This window comes from Podarcis erhardii (assembly GCF_964252035.2).
Source record: "Podarcis erhardii genome assembly, chromosome: 3".
In the NCBI taxonomy this organism is placed as follows: domain Eukaryota; kingdom Metazoa; phylum Chordata; class Lepidosauria; order Squamata; family Lacertidae; genus Podarcis; species Podarcis erhardii.
The window spans coordinates 108,873,165-108,895,373 of record NC_138507.1 but is presented as its reverse complement, the minus strand read 5'-3'; the positions used below and the strand labels follow the sequence as shown (position 1 = coordinate 108,895,373).

Sequence of the window (22,209 nt, the reverse complement as noted above, 5' to 3'; positions counted from 1 at the left end):
GAACGTTTTTTTGTCTGGCGCCTAAAACACTGAAAATCGATCCTCATGATATGCTTAGCTCACACGTGTTGTTATTTGTTTCAACTCGGAAGCGATTTACGGCCTGATTAAACTCGGGCCTTTAATGGTTGGGGTTTTGTCAACCTTAACTAAGGAAGTTGCATTGGGAGGAAAGGTGTTTTTTAAAAAAAACAACATCATTCCTTTGTGACCTAAGAGAAAATTTCAATTTCCAGATCTCCATGGGTTTTTGGGAGGGTGGGATGGGCGTACAATTTATTATGCCCTCTTTATTTTGCAGGGGTGAAATTAGGCTTTATTTCACCAGAGTCAAAGACCCAGTTTGACACTTAAAATAAAGGGAGATGGGAAGGATTTCTTTCAATACTCTCTGTGCTTTGTACTTTGTACCTAAGAAAGGTTGCTCTCAAATACTATCTGCAGTAAAATCCTGTGCTAATCCTGTGCTAATCTTACTTCTGCAAATTTTGGCCAGACAGTTAGCACATCGCCAGTGACTGTTTGCTAAATCTGTCTGGCAGGTCAAAAGTACATTTCTTAGCTTGCAAAAACATTTTAGCTGCTGTTTGCAGATTTAACCAGGCCTGCTAAGGAGGCCAGGAGGCCCCCTTCTTCCTGCCTTATGCTTACTAATGCAAAGATAAGAAAAGACACAACAAGCAAGAGGGGAGGGGGGAGTGCTTAGCTAGCAGAAAGGCACGTATGAGGAATGTTTAGCAAGCATTAAAAATATGCTTAGCAAGCAATATAGATGTGCCATATAAGGGAATAAGTTGAACATTTGCCAGCTGATTGGGAAAATCTGGAAAGGGTATGGGAGGGGGGAAGAGTGCTCAGAAAAGTATAAGAAAGTCTGCTGAAGTGTCTTGGGACACAGCCAGTTTGCAGGAGCTATCCTGCTGGTTGTCACTGTGCGCAGATTGCAATAAACTCTTTTCTCCAAAGAAGAAACTTTCCTGGTGCTTTTTGCTCTCTCTTCGGCACTGGGGACGCGGGCAAACGATTCTCTGGCAAGGACAAGGTTCAGCCTTCATCATGATATGCTTAGCTCACACGTGTTGTTATTTGTTTCAACTCGGAAGCGATTTACGGCCTGATTAAACTCGGGCCTTTAATGGTTGGGGTTTTGTCAACCTTAACTAAGGAAGTTGCATTGGGAGGAAAGGTGTTTTTTTAAAAAACAACATCATTCCTTTGTGACCTAAGAGAAAATTTCAATTTCCAGATCTCCATGGGTTTTTGGGAGGGTGGGATGGGCGTACAATTTATTATGCCCTCTTTATTTTGCAGGGGTGAAATTAGGCTTTATTTCACCAGAGTCAAAGACCCAGTTTGGCACTTAAAATACACACATTTGCGTACACACACAGGCTGTGAGCATCAATGGTGCAAAAAACCCACAAACCAGCTAGCCCCCCCGCCCCCCGTAGCTACAGCTCTGGATTTTGTATCATGTGCTGAAACCAGGACATCTCAAAAGGCAAAATGAATGAAAATGGTGTTCATCTGGATTCTGTTGTACAGTGTCACATGCCACTGAAAAATAATAATAGTACAGTCATACCTTGGGTTACAACCGCTTCAGGTTGCGGGTTTTTTTGGGTTGTGGACTGCCGAAACCCGGAAGTATCGGAACAAGTTACTTCCGGGTTTCGGCGGTCGCACATGCACAGAAGTGCTAAATAGTGCTTTGCGCATGCGCAGAAGCACCGAATCGCAACCCGCGCATGCGCAGGTGTGCCGCTGTGGGTTGCGAATGTGCATCGCACTGCGGGTTGCGAATGTGCATCGCACTGCGGGTTGCGAATGTGCATCCCACGGATCACGTTCACAACCCGAGCGTCCACTGTATTGGAGCATTGTACTGCATGACCCATGGGGTTCCCTCCTGGCCTGCAGTTCTGTGATTTTAAAATATTTATATTCCAGGCAAAGCCTGTCCTCTAAACATATTTCAGAGCATGAGGAAGACCACGGAGAGAGGCTTCCTGGTCTTTGTTCTTGAGGTTATTAATTTTACACATGTGCAACTCACTAGATGAACAAAACTCTTGAAATAAAAATTCTCCAGTTCAAAAATATGGTCCAAAAGCTTTACTTGCAGAACTTAACTTCAAACAAGTTAAAAAAACAAAGTTGCATTCATTTAGTTGCATATTTCTTACACGGGTTCCACAAGAAATAACTAGCATTTTTAGTGAAAAGCAGAGCTCCATCTCTTTCCCTTGCAACATCTTTAGCCTCAGGCCATGTAGCTGGAGATAAACACATCCATTCTCTTCAGTAGTATAGTACAAAAAGAGCACTGCACCAAACATAGATGCCTGCAAATTAACATATGCATACACCTGAAATATAATTCCTTTCATGTGACCAAGTGAAGGGAGATGGGAAGGGTTACTCTCAATATTCTCTGTACCTTGTACCTAAGAAGGGTTGCTCTCAATATTATCTGCAGTAAATTTCTGTGCTAATCCTGCTTCTGCAATTGTGGTCAGACAGTTAGCACACAGCCACAGTGGCTGTTTGCTAAATCTGTCTGGCAGGTCAAGAGTCCATTTCCTGCTTTGCCAGCTAGCAAGAAACTGCAGCTGTTTGCAAATCTAACCAGGCCTGCTAAGGAGGCCGTTTCCTGCCTTGCGCTTCCTGCCTTAGTAATGCAAAGATAAGAAAGACACGTACAAGCAAACGGGGAGGGGGAGTGCTTAGCCAGCAGAAAGACATGTATGAGGGAGATGGAATGTTTAGCAAGCAATATAGATGTGCCATATAAGGGAATAAGTTGAACATTTGCCAGCTGATTGGGGAAGTTTAGGGAAGGTATGGGAGGGGGGAGAATGTTCAGAAAGTATAAGAAAGTTTGCTGAAGTATATTGCTTCGCAGCCAGTTTTTCAGAAGCTATTCTGCTGGTTGTCTCTGTGCACAGATTACAATAAACTCTTTTCTCCAAAGAAGAATCTTTCCTGGTACTTTTTGTTCTCTCTTCGGTACTGGGGACGCGGGCGAACGATTCCCTGGCAAGGACAAGGTTCAGGCTACACAAGAAGCTGATTATCTTGTTACTAAGCCTACTGAGGTATAGCCCCAGCTCAGTTCCATTAATGATTAACCAAGTAGGCTTTATTCCAACTCCATGGGAATTTCCAACCGTGCTTTACAGACATACCTCCCATTTCAATGTACAGTAAACATTAATAAAATTTCTTGCATAGTGCACTAACACAAAATTTTAACTGGCTGCGAATTAGGCAAATTCAAGTTGCTGGAGCTGGTGTGCACAGCCCTGTGCAGTTTGGGATGAGGATATATACGGTATAGAGATAGATAGATAGATAGATAGATAGAGAGAGAGAGAGAGAGAGAAAGTTTATTATATTTTCATACTGCCCAAAGATCTCAGGGCGGTTCACAGCATAAAAATGCAAGATAAAAACACAAAAACACACAAAAAAACAGAACAGAACAATAACCCCCCCCACCCCACCTCCCAAACATGTTTAAAAGGATATATGATGTTAATCAGCCAAAGGCCTGGTTGAAGATCAACGTTTTTGCCTGATGCCTAAAATACTAAAAATATTGTCTCAGGATATGCTCAACTCATACAACTGGGCCTTTAGTGCAGTGGGAACTATGGTACCCTTGGGAACTCTCTTCCATTCTGTTTTGAGAATCTATTCAAGCAGTTCGTTTCCCATGTAGGTATAATGAATAAAAGACAAGACCAAGAAATATAAAGTGCCCAGTGGGCATCCTAGTTGATCTACTACTGCGCAGTAGGACAGCACCCATAGAACAAGCAGGGAGGGCACTGCCCTGAGCAAAGGTCCCCACAGCTTTTATACATCTCTATAGCTAAGTAGGGACGCGGGTGGCGCTGTGGGTTAAACCACTGAGCCTAGGACTTGCCAATCAGAAGGTCGGCGGTTCGATTCCCGGCAACAGGGTGAGCTCCCACTGCTCGGTCCCTGCTCCTGCCAACCTAGCAGTTTGAAAGCACGTCAAAGTGCAAGTAGATAAATAGGTACTGCTCTGGTGGGAAGGTAAACAGCATTTCCGTGCGCTGCTCTGGTTCGCCAGAAGTGGCTTAGTCTTGCTGTCCACATGACCCGGAAGCTGTACGCCAGCTCCCTCAGCCAATAAAGCGAGATGAGCGCCGCAACCCCAGAGTCGACCACGACTGGACCTAATGGTCAGGGGTCCCTATACCTTTACCTTATAGCTAAGTAACAAATCAAAATAAGGCACATGTGCACATCAGTTCTCTTTGTGTGACCTGGACCTAGGCCACAGACCCACTTGAGTTCAGCCATTAAAGGGAGATGGGAAGGATTTCTTTCAATACTCTCTGTGCTTTGTACTTTGTACCTAAGAAAGGTTGCTCTCAAATACTATCTGCAGTAAAATCCTGTGCTAATCCTGTGCTAATCTTACTTCTGCAAATTTTGGCCAGACAGTTAGCACATCGCCAGTGACCGTTTGCTAAATCTGTCTGGCAGGTCAAAAGTACATTTCTTAGCTTGCAAAAACATTTTAGCTGCTGTTTGCAGATTTAACCAGGCCTGCTAAGGAGGCCAGGAGGCCCCCTTCTTCCTGCCTTATGCTTACTAATGCAAAGATAAGAAAAGACACAACAAGCAAGAGGGGAGGGGGGAGTGCTTAGCTAGCAGAAAGGCACGTATGAGGAATGTTTAGCAAGCATTAAAAATGTGTTTAGCAAGCAATATAGATGTGCCATATAAGGGAATAAGTTGAACATTTGCCAGCTGATTGGGAAAATCTGGAAAGGGTATGGGAGGGGGGAGAGTGTTCAGAAAAGTATAAGAAAGTCTGCTGAAGTGTCTTGGGGCACAGCCAGTTTGCAGGAGCTATCCTGCTGGTTGTCACTGTGCGCAGATTGCAATAAACTCTTTTCTCCAAAGAAGAAACTTTCCTGGTGCTTTTTGCTCTCTCTCTTCGGCACTGGGGACGCGGGCAAACGATTCTCTGGCAAGGACAAGGTTCAGCCTTCACCATGATGACTTGGCTTCTGCTTATTTACGGTAGTTCTTAGTAGCAAATAGCATCACCCAGTTAGCTACCTGACTTACTTAGCTAGAAGCTGTTGATTCTTAGAAAAAGCTGGTTCTGTATCCTGTAGCAGGCTTTGTGGTTGGGACTTTCCTGTTAATGTCAAACGTACAAAGTATGTATATGCAACACTCTTGCTTTACAAAGGCACAAACCCTACCCGGAGTGGTATTATTGAACATATCCAAACCTCTACCAGTTGCATTCAATGCCTCTTGCATTACTTCAGCAAATTTATTGACTTTTTCCATTGTGGCTACTATGCCAACCAGCAGGGTTATGTGCAAGCAATAATCCCTGTGAGCATGCCACCTCTCCTTCCAGGTCTGCCATTTTCTATAAGCTACCCAAGGGAATCCCAGGTAGAAGCAACTCCACAACCCCAGGGGCAACCAGGACCATGAATAAGTACCACATTCCCTGTCAGTGTTTGAAAAGGAAAAAGGTTCTGACCTCCTTTGCCTGGTCCTCAGACCCTAGTCGGCACAAAGAGTCCTTGAGGAAGAGTACTTTGCCGAATGCTGCTTTTATTCGTAAAAAAAGTCTTCTCCAACCACGACCGACAGCTTTATACATATCAAACACAACCAGCTTTCTACCATCTGACCAACCCACACCACACACAATTAATGACCACTCTATATATACAGGCATATGTAAGTGAAAGATTGCATGAGTTATGCAGGCTTTGCTGATTCATTGTAGGCCGCTGACTCAGTTCCTTTTGTATTAAAGAAACAGCGGCTAATTTTAAGACATGACATTCCCAATATGTTCCATTAGGAGCAACCTAGTAAATATCAGGCACCCAGTTAGTGCCTGGCTAAACTATAGCAGAGGTTGCTCTACGGTTGGTGCAAAGCTCAACTGAAGTTCACCAGGTTGTCTGCAAATGCTTTTAATTTATATTGTCTCTGTTCCACTCTTATACCTTTAATTTCTTGGTTACATCTTATTCTTTGCGCCAATACTTCTAAAACTAATATAAACAACAAGGGTGACAACGGGCAGCCTTGTCTCATTCCTTTAGTTATTTTGTAATTCTCAGTCAGGACATAGTATATATTGATTTACAAATTGATAGTAAACAATCAGTATATATTGCTCTGACTCCTTTTATAAAAGTGTCTCCACAACTCATATATTCTAAAACTTTAAACATAAAATCCCAGGAGATGTTATCAAATGCTTTCTCTGCATCTGAAATCATTAAAGCTGCTTGTCTTTCTTTACTCACTTGCAAAAATTCTAATATATCAATTATATTTCTAATATTGTCCTTAATTTGTCTTCTTGGCAAAAATCCGGCCACAATGGATGACCTCTTTTAATACCATTTTCAGCCTATTTGCTAATATATCTGCAAAAAGTTTATAATTATTATTCAACAGATAGAGAGCGATAATTTTTTAGCTGCTCAAGATCTCTATTTTGTTTAGGAATCAAAGTTATATAAGCATTCTTCCAAGATTCTGGCAGCTCGCCTGTACTTAAAGTCATATTCATAATGACCTTTAATGGTTGTATTTGGTAATCTTGCATCTTATTATAATATATTGCTGAGAGTCCGTCAGGTTCAGGTGCTTTCGCAAGTTTTGCCTGTGAGATTGCTTGCTGTAATTCAATCATTGTCACTGGTCCAGTCAGGGTTCACATTTTATCTTTTGGTATTTTAGATAATCCACTATCCTCTAGATATTTTTGCATTTCATCTATATTTCTCCATTTAGCTTGATATAAGTCTGTATAGCAGGCATGTCCAACAGGTCGATCACGATCAACTAGTTGATCACGGGGTGCCGCTGGTCGATCACGGGTTGATCCCTCCCCCCCCAAAATGCGTAGATCACTGCCTGTTTTTTTATACTGGGAGTAGATCACAGTCGCTTGGAAGTTGGATGTGCCTGCTATATAGAAACTCACAAATTGACCTCTTACTTCTTTATGGTTTCCACAACTCTACTTCCTTTATTAATTTCATTTATACAGGGTTTTTCTTGTCTTGTCTTTATTTGTCATGTTAATAATTTCCCTGGTTTGTTAGCCTGTTTGAATTGTTTCTGTTTTAAATATTTAATTTTCCAGTCTATTTCTTGATTTATTACAATTGAAAACTGTGTTTGCAATATTTTAATAACCTCTTTCACTATCTCTTTTCAAGGGGAATTTATTGATTCTTTTTCTTTTCTTTTTCTTTCTTTTAAAATTTCTTGCCCTTTCAACTCTTTTTTTTAATGCACTTTGCTGAATACCGCCCCCCCCCCCAGCATAGCTGCCTTACTCGCATCCCATACTACCTTTAAATTTGTCTCCGGATTTAAATTAATTTGAAAATAATTCATTAATATCCCCCCTCCTTTTCTAATATTTCTTGATCATTTAATAAATTCTCATTTAATCTCCATCTCATTCTTCCATAGTGATAGAGTTGTGATCTGATAATGTCTGGGGTAGAATTTCTACCTTCTTTACCTTAGTATACAAATCTCTAGAAAGCTATACAGAGTCAATTCTGCTTGCAGAGTTATTCACACTTGAATAAAATGTGAATTGTCTGTCCAGTGGGTGTTTTTCTCTCCAGTACTCAATTAGACTTAAATTGTCTGTCATCTGAAAAGAGGCCTTGGGTAGCTTCCCTTCTTTTGTATCACTTTTTCTTATAGTCCTATCCCATTCCAGGGAAGCTACACCATTCACAGCTCCCATCAATATTATATTTTCAGTCATATATTCAAATATAATTTCTTCAAGTCACTTATAAAAGTCAGCCCCCCCCCCCCAATTTGGTGCTTATACACCTATTAGCAATCTTTTTTCTCCTTATGATGTTATCTGAATTATCAATATTCTTCCTTGCTCCTCTTTAAATAACTGCTTTGGATCCAGTTCAGGTTTTATATACATTACCATGTCTCTTCTTTGTTTCATCAAAGGCTACAAACTCCTTTCCCAATCTAACACTACATCCTTCAGGTCCCTATGCAAGACTGAAGCAAATATTGCAGGGGACTCTACATATTGCTGGGGAAAGTTTGTCCATGTTAATTGTCCTGGACCCCAGGTAAAGGTAATCAGATATTGACTATCTGGATTAACAGAATTGAGAAATATAAATCAATTACTGTGAAAACTTTTGTATTGGGTGGAATAGTGCACAATGTTGTATGCAGATTTGGGTGGCAGGGTATTACAAATTGATTAATGGCTCCTAAATACTGTACGATATACCATTGGGGTGGGGTTATCTCTTTACGGGGCTGCTTCACTGGTAACACTGGGGTATTACAGGGGGCTGCACAGGGGACCTTGCTTATTGAATAGTCCTTGCTTATTGAATTCCACTATGGGGCTTAGGTCCTCATTTTCTGCCATGGGAGAGGATATTGTTTAATCCAGGGGTAAAGGCTCTGGTGTCCTGGCTGTGCTGATTTTAGCAATCCTACACTTGGAGATTCCTTCCTGCCACTGCCCCATGTCCTTTCCTCCTATCCTCACCAATGCTCCTTGGAAAGGTAGACAGTCATACCTTGGTTGACAACGGAATCCATGTTAGTTTCTGTTTCTCACTGAGCAGCTGCTGGGAGTCACAGGACTCTGTTTACATTCCAGAGACCTTGCAGTCTCACGGGAAAGGAGACGGGATGTGACGTTAGTGGTTTCCTGTTTTCTTTGTTCCTTTGTTCCTTTGTTTCGGTTGCTCTCTGCTCTCACAGGGAGAGGATGTATTTTTCTTTGCTCTCTGCGTAGCTAGAATATAAAGCATAGCAATGTAGCCATAAATCTCATCACTTCTGCTTGCTGTTTTGGGAGCTCTGCTGGGATGACATGCCTGAGGCCTTATCAAAGGATCAGGTCGTCAATTAATCGTCGGGAGGCGATTCCAAAGATGAGCCTTATCAGCTCAGTCGAATGGAGATTCCGACAATCCATTCCAGAAGTCCGTTCGACTTCTGAAAATGTTTGACAACCAAGGCACGCTTTCCAATTGGCTGCAGAAACTTCCTGCACTCAATAGGAAGCCGTGGAAGCCATGTCGGACGTTTGGCTTCCAAAGAATGTTCACAAACCAGAACACTCACTTCCAGGTTTGTGGTGTTTTGGAGCCAAAATGTTCGAGTCACAGTTGAAAGCAAGATATTTTCTCAAATCCAGCTTTTTTACCACATCTGTTTGGCATCACTTCATTCTTCCCCTCCCTCCACTGAATTACTCCAGCAGCACTCCGAGTCCGGTCCAGGAATAATTTTAAATAAAGTCCTGTTCGAAAACCGACGTACGACTGTAAAACATTCAGATACCTTCAAAGAGCCATGCCCAGTCCTTTCAGCAGCTGACTGATTGCAGCCCATTAGCATATGTCGGTCCAGGAGTGCCTCTTGATTAATGCCAAGCCTGGGAGTCATTGTGGACTCACAGTTGTCCATGGAGGCGCAGGCCAGTTGTGTGTCCAGAGCAGCTGTCTACCAGCTCCATCTGCCCACAGACTGTCTCGCCAGAGTGGTACATGTTCTGGTTATCTCCTGCTTGGACTACTGCAATATGCTCTACATGACACTACTCTTGAAGGTGACTTGGAAACTACAACTAATCCAAAATATGGCAGCTAGGCTGGTGACTGGGAATAGCCACTGGGACCATATAACCCCAGTCCTAAAGGATCTTCACAGGCTCCCAGCATGTTTCCAAGCACAATTCAAAGTGTTGGTGCTGACCTTTAAAGCCCTAAATAGCCTTGGCCCAGTATACCTGAAGGAGCATCTCCACCCCCATCGCTCAGCCTGGACACTGAGGTCCACCGCCAAAGGTCTTCTGCTGGTTTTCTCACTCCGGAAACCCACCCAGATGGGCAGGGTATAAATAATAAAATTATTATTCATTACACCACCTTCTTCGTTACCCAGGTGAGGGACCACTTTTTAAACAAACCATGAAACCAAGGAAACTAATTCAAGCCCCTCATCCACAAGGGACCCAGCATTTATTTCTATTGTAATAGGAGAGTTCTCATCTCAACGTGCCAGTTAAGAAGGTCTGCCCAAAGGCATTTCAGAACAAAAGCTTATATGGTAGTTGAAACACAGCAAACAAAGGGTCATAAAACATCTAAACATTCTTAAACATATGTCAGGAAAGGTTACAAGTCATGTGAAGTAAAACACGCATGGGTCCATGTCACTATCTTCACCTCTGCAATCACCTTGTGGTGACCAGAAGTCATTTGGCCATTTTAGGTTTCGCATGTCACACGTTGCCCTGGTAACCAAGGCTTTAGTGGAGAACGGAGAGCACCATAAATTCCTCTCCCATCTCCCCTTCCTGGGCCTCAGATAGCTTCAAGGATTTCTCATTAACACCCCGGAGCTAATTCATGATAGACTTAGAATAACATCCTGGAGGGCCATTTGTCTGTGCTGTTCTCAGGGCTAGATCAGATTTCTTATTTATGGCCTAAAGAGCATAGGGTTGTAAAATGCAGACTCACAAGATCCTTGCACAGAAAGCAAACTTTTCCCTCCATGCATTCTATCTAAGTGGTTAAATGCAATTAAAAGCAAACATTATTAAAATAAAAAATATACACCTTGGGTCTCTAATTCTTCTATCAATAGGATGCTTTAAAGGAATTCAATAATAATAATAATAATAATAATAATAATAATAATAATAATAATAATAAATCATTATCATGAACCCAGTCTATGTGACTGGGTTTCTCTAGCCACTCTGGGTGACTTTCAGCATAACAAAAACACAGCAAAACATCAAACATTAAAAACTTCTCAGTACAGGGCTACCTTCAGATGCCTTTGGAAAGTTGTATAGTTATTTATCTCCTTAACATCTGATGGGACAACATTCCTCAGGTTGAGTGCCAGCACTGAGAAGTCCTTCTGCCTGGTTCCCTGTAACCTTACTTCTTGCAGTGAGGGAACTGCCAGAAGGCCTTTGGGGCTGGATCTCGGTGTCCAGGCTGGACGATCTGGGTGAAGAAGCTCCATCAGGTATACAGAGTTGAGGCCATTTCGAGCTTTAAATGTCAGCACCAACACTTTAACTTGTGCTTGGAAATGTACTGGGAACCAGTGCTGATCTTTTAAGACTGGTACTGTAATGTGTTTACACAAACACACCCCTAAATACAAGCAGTGGCTGCTGTGTTCAGCTCTAAAACCTGTGGTCCCATCACTATATGGCTTTTCCCAAAGATTAATGGGAATTGCAGTTTGTTCCAGTTTAAGAGTGCTAAGAATTGCTAGGAGACCCCTATTTGGCCACCTCATGAGAAGAGAAGACTCCCTGGAAAAGAGCCTGATGTTGGGAAAGATGGGGGGCACAAGGAGAAGGGGACGACAGAGGACGAGATGGTTGGACAGTGTTCTCGAAGCTACTAACATGAGTTTGACCAAACTGCAGGAGGGAGTGGAAGACAGGAGTGCCTGGCGTGCTCTGGTCCAGGGGGTCACGAAGAGTCAGACATGACTAAACGACTAAACAACAACAACAACATTCAGCAGATATACAGTTCCCACTGTGGTTTAACAAGCAGTCCCTCTTCCCTAAGCTATGACTCAGGCATAGGCAAACCTGGCCCTCCAGATGTTTTGGGACTACAATTCCCATCATCCCTGACCACCGGTCCTGTTAGCTAGGGATGATGGGAGTTGTATTCCCAAAACATCTGGAGGGCCGAGTTTGCCTATGCCTGCTATGACTCTTTAAAGTGGTATGATACAGCTTTAAATGTAAGTGCAGATGGGGCTCATATTTGGAACAGATTGTGAGCTGGATGCGATTTGACTCTCATCCAGCAGAGGGAGATAAACGACTTTGAGTTGAAAGCATTTCCAACAACTGTAAATACTTCCTACCAACAAGCTTTCCCTCCAAACTGGATATTTAAAATAAGAGTGCAACTCCATGCATACTTTCCTGGAAGTAAGTGCCGCTGAATTTAGTAGGCCATATTTCTGCGTAAACATGCACACAATGGATCTGTAAATCTCCTCTTTTACTCCATTTTAAAATTGTTACCTATACGGTGCTTCAAGACAACCTGTTTATTGAGCTTATTTCTCTGCAGGGAGATTAGATAAGGTTGGCTATTTAATTAGCATTCATTCTTATTTGCTTTCCAAGGAGGTTAGATGAGGTTGGCTATTTAATGAGCATTTGTGCTGATTGGTTTGTGCAGAGGTTCCATGTGTCAAAGCAAGTTTTATCCTACACTATCCAGTTCATCTTCCTCTCACTTTTAACTCTGCTGATTTTTAAAAATCAATTTGCTGGTTCATTTTATTAATTTAGTTGTGTGTATGTAGGGGGGAAGGGACGCGGGTGGCGCTGTGGTCTAAACCACTGAGCCTCTTGGGCTTGCCGATCAGAAGGTCGGCAGTTCTAATCCCCATGACAGGGTGCGCTCCCGTTGCTCGGTCCCTGCTCCTGCCAACCTAGCGGTTCGAAAGCACGCCAAAAGTGCAAGTAGATAAATAGGTACTGCTCCGGCGGGAAGGTAAACCGCGTTTCCGTGCGCTGCTTTGGTGTCGGTGTTCCGTTGCTCCAGAAGCGGCTTAGTCATGCTGGCCACATGACCTGGAAAAACTGTCTGCAGACAAACGCTGGCTCCCTCGGCCCATAAAGCGAGATGAGTGCCGCAGCCCCAGAGTCGTCTGCGACTGGACTTAACTATCAGGGGTCCTTTACTTTTACCTTTATGTAGGGGGGAGGCCCTTATTAGGGCTGAAAAGCACTATAAAATGTTTTGCTTTTGCAAACAAATAGCTAGATCTTATAGCAAGTTCATGACATTTTGATTGACCCTAAATATAAAAGAAATTGTGCCCCCAGTGGCAAAAACCACAGTGTATATTCTGCATGGTCAGTTGCTACTGAATTACTGTGCTGTTGGGTGGGAGGGGGATGTTATTTCTCCCGCCGTATCTTATTATGGGCTGCTTCTATGAGCTCTGTCTAGAAGAGCGGCTCGCAGTGCTCAGTAATCACTTTCCTCACATTAAAGTTATAAGCAATATGCTATTAGTGTCTTTCCTGCAAGCAACGGAGTGTTGGAAATCCCACGCAGCAATTGGACGCTTGTGGGTGGACATGCTGAGCTCTAAAAGCCAGGAGTGTACAAACCATTCTTTCAAAAGCCCCTACCTCAGTGAGCACAGCACAGCTCAAATCTTGGCTGCGTTCCTTATTTTATTTTTTATTGAAAAGCATTTATCAACCGCTTGATATTGTGAGTTTGCGGGGTTAGCCTGCATGATGCCCAAGTCCTAATAATTGGTGTCCTGGATCTGTGCTCGCTTCAGCAGCACATATACTAAAATTGGAACGATACAGAATTGGTGTCCTGGATCTAGTAGTAGTAGGAGTAGTAATAGTAATAGTAATAGTAATAGTAATAGTAATAGTAATAGTAATAGTAATATACCCCAGCCCTGGTGGCTTCCAGTAAAAATACAGGTAAGCCAAAGCAAACTAATAATAATAATAATAATAATAATAATAATAATAATAATAATAATAATTTATTTATATCCTGCCCTCCCCAGCCAAAGCCGGGCTCAGAGCAGCTAACAACAGTAAAAGTAACACAGTTTACATAAAATCACAATCAATTAATTGAAATACATTCTAAAATCAATTCATTCTAAAATCAATTCAGAATCAAATTAATGGCAACCAGTGGGCTAGAGTTCTATGAGGATTACCAAAGGAAGGGGTCAGACTGTGCCTTGGCCAAAGGCCTGGTGGAACAGCTCTGTCTTGCAGGCCTTGCGGAAAGATGTCAAGTCCTGCAGGGCCCTAGTCTCCTGTGACAGAGCGTTCCACCAGATCGGGGCCACTCCTGAAAAAGCCCTGGCTCTGGCTGAGGCCAGCCTAGCCTTCCTGTGGCCTGGGACCTCCAAGATGCTTTTGTTTGAAGACGGTAACGTCCTCCATGGGACATACCAGGAGTGGCAGTCTAGTCCTCTTTTAAAGCCATCCAAGTTGGTGGACAAACAAAGCTTCATGAAACAGGGCTGTTTTCAGATGCATATGAAAAATTACATACATAGTTGTTTAATGCTTTGATACCTGCTGGGAGAGCATTCCAAAGGGTGGGTGCAACTACTGAAAAGGTCTTCTGCCTTGTTCCCTGTAATTTCACTTCTGGAGGTTTTCATGCTGAGATCAAATGGTCATCTGTCACGGATGCTTTAGTTGAAATTCCTGCGTTGCAGGGAGGCTGGGCTGGATGACCCTTGGGGTACCCTTTCCAACTCTACAATCCTATGATTCTATGAAAGCCCACTCCTCCATGAATTTGTCTAGTCCTCTTTTAAAGCCATCCAACTTGGTGGACGTCACTGCCTCCTGGAGGAGCAAGTTCCACCAACTTGGATAATAATAATAATAATAATAATAATAATAATAATAATAATAATTTATTTATTTATACCTCACCCATCTGGCTGGGCTTCCCCCGCCACTCTGGGTGGCTTCCAACAAAATATTAAAATACTGTAATACACCAAACATTAAAAGCTTCCCTAAACAGGGCTGCCTTCAGATGTCTTCTAAAAGTCAAATAGTTGTTGTTCTCTTTGACATCTGGTGGGAGGGCATTCCACAGGGTGGGTGCCACTACCGAGAAGGCCCTCTGCCTGGTTCCCTATAACTTGGCTTCTCGCAGAGAGGGAACCGCTAGAAGGCCCTCGGCGCTGGACCTCAGTGTCCGGGTAGAACGATGGGGGTGGAGACCTTAAGATATACTGGACTGATGGCTTTAAAAAAGGAGAGCTGGACCATAAAGAAGGCTGATCGTTGAAGAATTGATGCTTTTGAATTATGGTGCTGAAGGAGACTATTGAGAGTCCCATGGACTGCAAGAAGATCAAACCTCTCCATTCTGAAGGAAACCAGCCCTGAGTGCTCACTGAAATGACAAGATCCTGAAGCTGAGGTTCCAATACTTTGGCCACCTCATGAGAAGAGAAGACTCCCTGGAAAAGACCCTGATGCTGGGAAAGATGGAGGGCACAAGGAGAAGGGGACGACAGAGGACGAGATGGTTGGACAGTGTTCTAGAAGCTACCACAGCATGAGTTTGACCAAACTGCGGGAGGCAGTGGAAGACAGGAGTGCCTGGCGTGCTCTGGTCCATGGGGTCACGAAGAGTCGGACATGACTAAACAACTAAACAACAACAAAGACAAATTCATGGAGGAGTGGGCTTTCATAGAATCATAGAATTGTAGAGTTGGAAAGGGTAGCCCCCGGTACTTCATTGGATCTCCACGATTTCTAGTGTTGAGAGAGAGGAAGAGAAACTTTTCTGTATCCACTTTCTTAATGCCATACACAATTTTATAACCTTCTACGATGTCACCTCTTACCTGTCTTTTCTATAAACTATTTGCTTTATTTAGAAACATAAAAGCAAAACCTGAGTAGTTTGAAGCAGCACCCCTGCAATCCAGATGGTCTCCAAAGAGAGCAGTAGCTTTGTTGTAGCTGAAAGCCGGATTAACGCCATCTATAATCACACCTTTAGATGTATAAACAGGAAAATGCCTAGATAGCTCAAGTGTGGAAATAACTGTCTTTGTGGTTAGGGTGACAGTTACATAATACAACTGGGTGCTGTTATAAGTTTTTTTAAAAAAATAATATTATTTTTTTATTGGTTTTTACACATATTTTCCAGCATGTCATCCTTTTAAACATCATTTCAATGTTCAGTACCTTAACCAACTAATAATAATAATAATAATAATAATAATAATAATAATAATAATAATAATATATTTATACCCCGCCCATCTGGCTGGGTTTCCCCAGCCACTCTGGGCGGCTTCCAACAGAATATTAAAATACAATAACCTATTAAACATTAAAAGCTTCCCTAAACATGATGCTTCATAATACAATTTCAAATCTGGTAGGGAGAAGCCTCCTCTTTCTTTTATATCTGTTAACAGTTTAAATTTAATTCTTGGCTTCTTCTCTTGCCAGATAAATCTTGAAATTGCTTTTTGCCAACTAGATACCAACTCCGTTAATTATCAGGATTGATTGACATAAAAACAACATTTTCGGTAGCACACTCATTTTAATAACCGAAATCCTACCCATTAAGGATAGTTTCATTATTCCCCACACTTCTAAGTCCCTTTTAATACCATTCCATACCGGTGTGTAATTGTCTGTAAATAAATTTATATTTTTCAATGTTAACCAGGTTCCTAGATATTTAACTTTTTAAACAATCTCTATTCCACTCTGATGCTGCAATGTATCAATCAAATCTCAGTTCATATTTTTCACTAACATTTTTTTCTTATTTAATTTGAAACCTGCTACTTTCTAGTGCTTTTCAAGCACTAGTTAATGGTTCTTCCACAGTTATAACTAAGTCATCTGCAAAGGCCTTTAACTTATATTGCTGTTATAAGAATTTTAAGGTCTCAAATACAGAAAAAATATTCATAAATGCACACATATGTAAATATATGAACCATGTGTCTGAAATAGTATGGGAGAGCAATTCTGAAGCCCTTTTGACTCTCCCAATGATTTCAATTATTCCTCTGCAGTCAGGGAGGCAAATGGGGAAAGCCTTCCCATTGTCATTTTGCTTGCAAATCCTGTCATAAGGTTATAATAATAATAATAATAATAATAATAATTTATTATTTATACCCCGCCCATCTGGCTGAGTTTCCCCAGCCACTCTGGGCGGCTCCCAATCAGTATTAAAAACAATACAGCATTACATATTAAAAACATCCCTGAACAGGGCTGCCTTAAGATGTCTTCTGAACGTCAGGTAATTCTTTATCTCTTTGACATCTGATGGGAGGGCGTTCCACAGGGCGGGCGCCACTACCGAGAAGGCCCTCTGTCTGGTTCCCTGTAGCCTCACTTCTCGCAATGAGGGAACCGCCAGAAGGCCCTCGGCGCTGGATCTCAGTGTCCGGGCTGAACGATGGGGGTGGAGACGCTCCTTCAGGTATACAGGACCGAGGCCGTTTAGGGCTTTAAAGGTCAGCACCAACACTTTGAATCGTGCTCGGAAACGTACTGGGAGCCAATGCAGATCTCTCAGAACCGGTGTTATGTGGTCCCGGCGGCCACTCCCAGTCACCAGTCTAGCTGCCGCATTCTGGATTAATTGCAGTTTCCGGGTCACCTTCAAAGGTAGCCCCACGTAGAGCGCATTGCAGTAGTCCAAGCGGGAGATAACTAGAGCATGCACCACTCTGGCGAGACAGTCCGCGGGGAGGTAGGGTCTTAGCCTGCGTACCAGGTGGAGCTGGTAGACAGCTGCCCTGGACACAGAGTTAATCTGCGCCTCCATGGACAGCTGTGAGTCCAAAATGACTCCCAGGCTGCGCACCTGGTCCTTCAGGGGCACAGTTACCCCATTCAGGACCAGGGAATCCTCCACACCTGCCCGCCTCCTGTCCCCCAAAAACAGTACTTCTGTCTTGTCAGGATTCAACCTCAATCTGTTAGCCGCCATCCAACCTCCAACCGCCTCCAGGCACTCACACAGGACCTTCACCGCCTTCACTGGTTCTGATTTAAAGGAGAGGTAGAGCTGGGTGTCATCTGCATACTGATGAACACCCAGTCCAAACCCCCTGATGATCTCTCCCAGCGGCTTCATATAGATATTAAAAAGCATGGGGGAGAGGACAGAACCCTGAGGCACCCCACAAGTGAGAGCCCAGGGGTCTGAACACTCACCCCCCACCACCACCTTCTGGACACGGCCCAGGAGGAAGGAGCGGAACCACTGTATAACAGTGCCCCCAGCTCCCAGCCCCTCTAGACGGTCCAGAAGGATGTTATGGTCGATTGTATCAAAGGCCGCTGAGAGATCCAGCAGAACTAGGAAACAGCTCTCACCTTTGTCCCTAGCCCGCCGGAGATCATCAACCAGCGCGACCAAGGCAGTTTCAGTCCCATGGTGAGGCCTGAATCCCGATTGGAAGGGATCCAAATGGTCCGTTTCCTCCAGGCTGTATTTGCATATGAATAGGGTGAGCCTGTGACCTGGATTCAGAAACTAAAGTATTAACCATCACAAAAGGATGGCCAGACTGCCCAGGGAATGCAACCAGTGACCATTATCAGGTATCCTGGCAGGCAGGATTTCTGCTGTAGACCGCCTCCTATGCTGTAGACTGCCTCCTTCTGTGATGTATGTATGTATGATGTTTTGGGGGTGGGTCTTGGGCTACAGGGTGGGCAATTTCAAAAGTCTTTAAAGGGCTTGCACAACATTGTTCAGGGTTCTCCTCCCTCCTGCAGTTGGTGAGTGGGGACCCTGTTGCAACAGTTCCTTGAATAAAGATCAGGCTTACTAGCCGCTTTGCTTCTCAATATTCTCTGGCTGGCCTCTGTTTCCTCCTACCGATAGGGAACCCACTTTATACGGGCTCCAGAATATCCCATAAGGGAAAGGGAGCAGTTTTTTCTTATAACAGTAGGTCTGAATATAAGACTTCTCTTCCTATGTAAACTGTGTGTAAACAAAGATTGAGGTTCTAGTCTCTGATGGGTTTTCCTTCATTTCTTGCTGTAACCTCTCCTGCTTGAGCAAAAAATAAAATTTTGCTTGTTAGAGAATTCTTGGGTGTGTCTCATTGTTGCTGGTAAATAAAGTGACTCAGCTGTGCAATAGACCTCAAGTGGGGTTTCCCCGACATCACCTTCAAAACTGTATCTGTAGTTGCAATTATCTCTAGCAAAAAACCCCCAAAAACCTCTGCTGCCAGGATGGAGGGATGCTGCCTTCTCCAAGCTCTGATGTGCATTGCCATTCAAAAAACACAAAGAGAGCCCAAATTAGCAGGAGATCCTCTCCTAATCATTAACTCCATTGATGAAACATCAATGGAACATCCTTGACAACTGAGCTGCAATCTGTCTAACAAAAGACTTGTCAGTCAGCATCCTAGTATTCTCCTCCCCAACACACACACACACACACACACACACACACACACACACACACTGTCTATGGTGAGTCTGAATTTCAAAATTACAAAAAAAGTAAGATTAAATTGACAAGCATCTTGAAATTAACAATTTGAACTCCATAAAAAAAATTAAACCCACAGCAGGGCTGGGGTATTTGTGTCTCTCCAGAGGTTGCTGGACTACAGATCCAGTCACGGAGTTAGGGTCCAACAAAATCAAGAGTTCTCTTTTTTAAAAATAAAATAAAATAAACTTTATTAAGATTTATAGAGAAAAATACAAAGCTTAATATGTTTCCCCTTTTTAAAAACCCAATTCTCTATTCCTGCTCTATATTTATTTCCAAAAACTGCAAGACAGAAACCATTGTAGAACAGTTAGCAAATGGGCAATGGTGAGAGGTGAGGGTAGCCAATAGGTCTCTAATCCTCAGTGAGTTAGGGACTTCCCCTGCATATAAAGACAGGCTCTGGTGGATTGAGTGGATGAGACCCCTAGTGGGTCCAGCAGTAAAGAAGGCAGTTTCTGCATATGCTGTAGTGTAGAGGGATGTGATGGAGCTCGTCAGCCTGGGAAGGTAGCCCATCTAGGAGAAGGAAAACTCTGATCCTAAACCTCTGGTGCCTTATGGGATATCTTCAGAAGAAAAGGCTAAGGAGTAAACCCTACACCAATCTGGAGTGGAGTCCCTAGGGTCATTTGATGGCACCTTTTACACCTCCTTCTAGTAACTCCTGTAGCCAAGTTGGTGCCAAAAGTATTGCTCTGCTTTCCTTTGGGCCATGTTAGCGAGGTGGGGGGGGGGCTGTCTTGTCGTCTGGGCAGCCCAGGACCTCCATACACACTGCCCAGACTTGCGTCCAAAGGAGGTCACTTCTGTGCTGCTAATGGAACAGTTTGACTTCACCCCCGGAGGCCCACTCCATTGCTTCTCAAGACAGATGGATGCCAGGGACAAAAATGGTGAGAGGTGTGATTCCACATTACCAGCAGCCACATACTGTATAAGGGGCCTTGGAGGTCATGCAGCCCCACTGTCTTGCGCAATGCAGGATTTGCAATAGAGGATGAAACTACAGCATTCTGGCTAATGGCTAAACAGTCTCTGCTTATGGCCCCATCCTGGGAACTGTGGTTTGCACAGGGCAGTGCTTTCAGGACCAGTGTTCCAACATCCCACTGGGCTGCCCCTTTACCAACCTGTTGTTGTTGTTGCTGTTTAGTCATTTAGTCATGTCCAACTCTTTGTGACCCCATGGACCAGAGCACGTCAGGCACTCCTGTCTTCCACTGCCTCCCGCAGTTTGGTCAAACTCATGCTGGTAGCTTCAAGAACACTGTCCAACCATCTCGTTCTCTGTCGTCCCCTTCTCCTTGTGCCCTCCATCTTTCCCAACATCAGGGTCTTTTCCAGGGAGTCTTCTCTTCTCATGAGGTGGCCAGAGTATTGGAGCCTCAGCTTCAGGACCTGTCCTTCCAGTGAGCACTCAGGGCTGATTTCCTTAAAAGTGGATAGGTTTGATCTTCTTTGCAGTCCATGGGACTCCCAAGAGTCTCCTCCAGCACCATAATTCAAAAGCATCAATTCTTTGGGATCAGCCTTCTTTATGGTCCAGCTCTCACTTCCATACACCACTACTGGGAAAACCATAGCTTTAACTATGCAGACCTTTGTCAACAAGGTATCAGCCTAGCACAAGCTAATCATAGAGTCATAGTCATCTAATCCAACCCCCTGCAATGCAGGAATGTTCAGCTATCCCACACGGGGCTCGAACCTGCAGCCTTGGCATTCTCAGCACCACACTCTAACAGACTGATCTGTCCAGGTTGGATAATAATGTTTACTTATCTTGCAAGGCTGTTCTAACTCAAGAAACACATTGTCATGGGGATAATGTCATGGGGATGTCTGGTTTAATTGTTATTCAGCCACGAAACTGGCAGGTATTTGAAGACATTTACATATTGCGGAAGGAGTTGTGCAATTACTTTACTACCTTCGTGGCTGCCACTTAAAAGTTTCTTTCCCCACTGCGTTGCACATGAAGAGATGCCTGAAGTGTACAGTGCTCCAGGCTTTGTAACAGATTTCCTTTGTCAGGTGCCTGTTGGCATGCTGGTTTATTGACACCCGGGCTGGGATTCAGTCATATTCATTTTGGGACGCGATAAGAAGTCATTGTGCAGACATTCTTCTTGGATAATAATGAATCTCTATGTGGCAGGATTGCTAAGTAATGTACTGCCTAATAAGGCACATACAATTTTCTGAAGTCGCAAGGGAGAGGGAAGCTTACACAGCGAATCCCTTGAGGCAGGCGCTCTAATCAATGAGCGGCATCTGAATTGGGGAGCCTGAAAGATCCAGGCTGAAGGGAACTTGCTGGCTGACAAGCTGACAGCCTGTACAAGTCGATGTTTTGCAATGACCTTGCAGTCTGCTGCTTGATCCTTAGCAAATGTATTGGTGTAAGCACTTTAGAAAGTTATTTTTCAAGAGTTCGGGAGAAGTACCCAGCGGAAATCTGATCTGAATTTCCAAGGACATGAGCAGACTGCTCCAACCAGGTTCACAACCTCATTATACATTTAACACACATGGCCTTCCCTAAAGAGTTAAGGGAACTGTACTGTACCCTGCACAGAGCTACAATTCCCAGTACAGTGGTACCTCAGGTTAAGTACTTAATTCATTCCGGAGGTCCATTCTTAACCTGAAACTGTTCTTAACCTGAAGCACCACTTTAGCTAATGGGGCCTCCTGCTGCTGCCGCGCCGCCAGAGCATGATTTCTGTTCTCACCCTGAAGCAAAGTTCTTAACACCCGAGGTACTATTTCTGGGTTAGCGGAGTCTGTAACCTGAAGCGTATGTAACCCGAGGTACCACTGTACCTGTAACAAATGACAGTTCCCAGAATTCTTTGGGGAAGCCATGTGCTTTTAATGGGTTTGTTGCATATTACAGTCTCTGAGTGGTGAGACTTCAGGGCTCATACCTGATGATGATGATGATGATGATGATGATACTACTGCTATTTCTACTACTAATGTAATACTTATACCCTGCCCATCTGGCTGGGTTGCCCCAGCCACTCTGGATGGCTTTCCAGCATAATTAAAGCACAGCAAAAAT

General features: G+C 43.5%; 1 long non-coding RNA gene across 1 annotated transcript; it reads left to right on the top strand.

Moving 5' to 3' along the window:
• The first annotated feature begins 362 nt into the window (after positions 1-362).
• LOC309338083 lies at positions 363-4,772 on the top strand. The gene is made up of 3 exons (XR_014154682.1): positions 363-542; positions 2,568-2,745; positions 4,708-4,772. It is a non-coding gene; the product is annotated as an uncharacterized lncRNA (long non-coding RNA).
• The last annotated feature ends 17,437 nt before the right edge of the window (positions 4,773-22,209 follow it).